Source organism: Marmota marmota, unplaced genomic scaffold (assembly GCF_001458135.2).
Source record: "Marmota marmota marmota unplaced genomic scaffold, marMar, whole genome shotgun sequence".
Lineage (NCBI taxonomy): Eukaryota > Metazoa > Chordata > Mammalia > Rodentia > Sciuridae > Marmota > Marmota marmota.
This window is the reverse complement of record NW_026000174.1, coordinates 16,972,351-16,977,557: the sequence shown is the minus strand read 5'-3', so window position 1 is coordinate 16,977,557 and position 5,207 is coordinate 16,972,351.

Genomic DNA, 5,207 nt, shown 5'->3' with positions numbered 1-5,207 from the left:
GCCAGAATTTTATTGAGGATTTTTGCATCTAGGTTCATTAGAGATATTGGTCTGTAGTTTTCTTTCTTTGAAGTGTCTTTGTCTGGTTTAGGTATCAGGGTGATGTTGGCCTCGTAGAATGAATTTGGAAGTTCTCCCTCTTTTTCTATTTCCTGAAGTAGCTTGAAAAGTATTGGTATTAGTTCCTCTTTAAAGGTTTTGTAAAACTCTGCTGTATACCCATCCGGTCCTGGGCTTTTTTGACATCTCTTTTTTATGCCAGATTGATCACCTGTCAAACACTCACATCTCTAAACAGCACTGAACATCTTTGTGGCTCAACATGTATACTTGATGGCTGACTATCTATTAATTGCTACTCAGTGGGCATCATATTTCTACCCTGACTACAACACTAACCAAATCTGATTAATGTACCCCCAAATTTCCATTTGTGTGTGTGTGTATATATACATGCACACCCTTGTTATCTATCTGCTATAGTTAAAGTTAACCAGCTGACATTCCTTTCTTCTTCCTTAAAACTCCCCCACCTCATTTTTTTGCTGGTAAAATATCACCAATCCAAGTACTCTTCTTTCTTCTGGAACATGAGTCTTCAGTCTTCATGCTTATGTGTAATCCCATAAATATCAATAGTTTTATGAGTTCCACTCATACATTTTCACTGGTGATTTTTTCTATGTCTCTATTCCACTCATCTGCTTACCAATGGTTAAACAGACATTTACATTTCATTGACCCTGAAATCATTATATTTAATCTAGACATCTGAGCTTCTATTTATTAATAGAGTTCAAATACTCACTGACCCTCTCAGGGACTCCTCAAATTTAGCCTACCCAGCACAAAGTCAACTTTTCAAGAGAACAAATATCCCTGTAAACAAGATTATAGCCCTCATAGGTGAAGTCACACCAGCCTTTGAATTTCCCCAGCTGGTTGGGCTAAGGATACAGCTCAGTGGTAGAGTGTTTTCCTAACATGTAGGAGGCCCTGGGTTTAAAGCTCAGTATTGAAAGAATAAAATTCCTATCTGAAGCTTCCAGAGCAGTGCCTTAAAATTCTGTCCAAATTTCAGATAAGTAAGCAAAATAAATGAGTGCTCTTCTTTTAAGCCACTACTTTGGAGGTGACTTCTTATGCAGTAACTGGTAACTGAAACAGGTGGGTCAACTGGAGTAGGATGCTGCTGTAATCAACAACTGCAGCATTTGGCATTGCCTCCACAGGGCCAGTGAGTTTCACCTACAGGGAGGTGGGGGGAAAGCAGCAAGTGAAGCTGAGAGGGCATCAGTGAGACTTAGGAAAGGCTTATAGGGCCTGCAGAAAAGTGTAGGCAAAAGACTAAAGGGCTTTGAGTTCAGTGGTAACAGAAGCCCAAGGGCCTCTCCGGGCTATCAGAAAGCATTTAAAGAAAAAAAAAAAACATGGCAAGTATTAATCAAGTTTGGAGGAAAGTTCACCTTTGGCATATTATGAAAGAAAGTTTGTCAAATTGTCTATAATACTATGGAAAACAGGAAATCAATCTAATGGAACCAACAGTTTAGTTGAGATGTGCAGGCAGATTGTAGAAGGTATGTTCATCTTCTACCTACCTACAGTATCATACAAAAGGAGAAAGAAGGGCTGAATAAAACCCATATTTCCCTTTAATAATATATACAGGACAGATAAATGAACAAGGGTTTATTAGATTTAACAATGAATTATTATTCCAGACCTCCAGTTATCATATTCTCAAATTTGAAAAAAATGGCTTCTAGGCAAAGATCATTTCTGGAATAGGACTATAAGATCTTTTCATTGAACATCAGAGGGGAAAAGAGGGTGCCCAGTGAAATTTGACAATAGATAAAAGGCCCTCTATGGATCTTAAGAATGTACTTTACAAATGTCCTCTGTTAAATAATAGGCCCTCTAAGAATTTGAAGGACATCACCCTAAAGCAACTTACCTCAAATTCAAGGCAAAGAAAGATTTATCTCAAACAGCTGTTTTTCCATGGCTTTTGACTAATGGAGATTATATAATTATTCATAAGAAATAAATATCAATTGAAGATAATTATTTGTATGAGGACTGAAGATAAGAGAGACATCATCATCATCATCATCATCATTATTATTAAAATATTTACTTTTTAGTTGTAGTTGGACACAATACCTTTATTCCATTCATTTATTTTTATGTGGTTGCTTAGGATCGAACCCAGGGCCCCACGCATGCTACCGCGGAGCCACAATCCCAGCCCCATCATTATTATTATTATTATTTGAAAGTTGGCCGTAGAGACAGGCCCAGTGAAGCATGCTCTATAATCCCAGCAACTTGGAACACTGGGGCAGGAAGATCTCAAGTCTTGGCAACCTTGTGGGAACCTCAGCAATTTAGCCTAAAGTTTCAACAGGGCTTAATTTCAGAAAGTTGTGGGGGAGAATTCATTTCCTTATCTTTTCCAGCCCTTAGAGGCTTTATACATTCCGTGGCTTGTGGTCTCCTTAAAAGCCAACTATAGCAGTTCAAGTCATCCTTATTTCATATGGTATCAACCTGGCATGTGTGCTTTTGACCCTATTTATTACATTTAGATGACTGGGGTCACCTAAGTAAACCAGGATAGTGTCCTTATCTTAGAGTCATTTTTATTAGCAACCTTGAAAGTATGTTTCTATGTAACATACTTTCCAGAAATTAGGTCATAGACCTCTTTAGATGGCAATTTTCTTGTTTATCACAGCCACTGATCTCAAGAGTGAAATGTGAAAACGGAGCAAGGATAAAAGCTTGTCTGAAAGACTCCAGATAAAGTTGGAGCTCCTCCTCTATTCAATTTATTTATTTATTTATTCTGAGCTACATCCCCAAGTTCATGTGTGTGTGTGTTTGTGTGTGTGTCTGTGTGTATTTTTGGATACAGGGTCTTACTAAGTTGTTTAGGGCCTCACTAAATTGCTGAGGCTGGCTTTGAACTCATGATCCTCCTATCTCAGCCTCCTGAACTGCTGGGATAACAGGCATGTGCTACAGCATCTGGCTACTCCTTGATTCTTGATTATCAGGTGTTAATGTTAAATCATAATCTAGATCCCTAACGCTAGAAAAATTGGGATTATATCATGGCTCAATAAATTTAGCTTGGAAATTCTGAGTATAGGATCTATTTGCAGCACTGAAAGGATTAACTACAAATCAAAATCATGCTGACTTCAGGACATCCTTACCTGGGAAAGAAGATAGCACTTCTCACTTTCAAGATGATCTTCAGATACCCAGAAACCATCCTTCTTGCTTACATGCCTGTTTCCAATATTAGACTATTTTTTTCCACAGCCCTTGACTTCTAGATTTTATCCTCATTATTATGTAGTATCTTAGCTCAAGTGCATGAATATATGTGTATGTGTCTATACATAGACACATATATATTAAACTAACTACAAAAATAATAGAGAATGCATCCCTTTTAAACTCATGTTTCTCAAAACTATCCATAATAAAATACTTTTGAATTTTGTTTTTATTTTCCAAATTATTTAGATCAATACGATTATTATTATTATTATTATTATTATTATTAGGTGCTTCAGTATCATTGAGAAGTCATAAACTTTTCCAAACACACTTTCTGAGCTCAGCACAAATAGATAACAGACCATTCCCAAGTCAGTATTGATGCCAAGACCTTACTTGCAATCACACTGCACTAACTCACCCACTTTTTAAGCTTCTCTCATTGCTATGTACTGGGGAGCTGAAATGTTACCTAGAGAGGGACTAGATTAACTGCCTTACTTTGAGAATATTATGCAGTCGTTTCCTGAAGCAGAAGAAGGCTCTGAGTATACACAGGAGAGGAAACAAGAGACAAGGTTGGGGATCAGCATGGACTTTGCAGCAGAGTGACGTGGTTTCATCTTGTGGTTGTGCCCACTTATTTGCCATTTGAGCCTGATAAAGTTACAAAACTGTGCCTTGGTGTATTTTTTATTAGGGCTTTATAATTATATATAATTGTGGGGTTCATTTTGACATATTCATAAATGCATGTAACATAGCTTATTCTATTTCAATCCTCAGTACTTTCTCTTACCCTTATCACCCCCCCTCTACCTGATCCCCTTCTACTACAATATTGATCTCCCTTCTATTTATGTTTTAATTGGTGCATCATAGTTTTATACAAAATTGGTCTATTTTTCAACTGATAATAATTATTATATCAATTGATATTTATTGAATGTTTATTCTTCCCAGGCCGTGAGCTAGATCTTATGTACATTAACTCCCTAATCTCTTTAACTCTACAAAATAAACAATATCCTTATGAAGATTTTGTAGATTAGAATAGATACATTGAATTAATTTTGTATTTTACTCCAGATTACAGTTAACAAGTGACACAGACAGGATTTAAATCCAGAGGTATGTAACACTTAAGCTGTTGTTTTCAATACCTTCACTCACAGCATTAATTTGGGGGAGAATAAGATAATATACAAAATGTCAGCTATTTCTATTAACAGATGGTTTAGACCATACTGTCGCTATTCCTAATAACTCACTTGCAGCTATCATCTTCACCTCCAAAGCAGAAGGAGGCTGAAAGTGGGTAGAGAGAAACATCCAATCTCCTTCACCACGACACTTGTTTCTGAGGCCAATCTTTATTTACTTAAGGCACCAAATTCAAATAGCTACGAAGGACATTTCTGTTTGTCTCTAAAGCGCAGACTATGATTTTTGGAATTCTTTGCCTTCACATAAATGTAAAGTTCCCAAATGGATGAAAATACCTAAGACCAATATGTGCTCAAAGAGACAGGGCTCATGCCTCGAAAATATTGGACACTTTTTATTGCTTCTAGGATCTGTTCCCCCAATTTGGAGAAAATACATCTTGGTTTAGTCTTTTATCCTTAATATATATTTATACTTATTTATTTTTACTTATTTATACTTATATTTACTTATTTATACTTATTTATTTATTTATACTTATTTATTTATTTTTATGATGCATAAATATTGTACATATTATGGGGTACCATGTGATGTTTTCATATAGGTATGCATCATGCAGTGCTTATTAGCAACAACTGGAAGAAATGTGGAGCTGTATCCCCTGCTCCAGACTCAAGGCCACTATGGTAGTGTTGGTGACCTGAAGGCCCTCCAGGCATGGTGGACCTCAAGTCATCTAT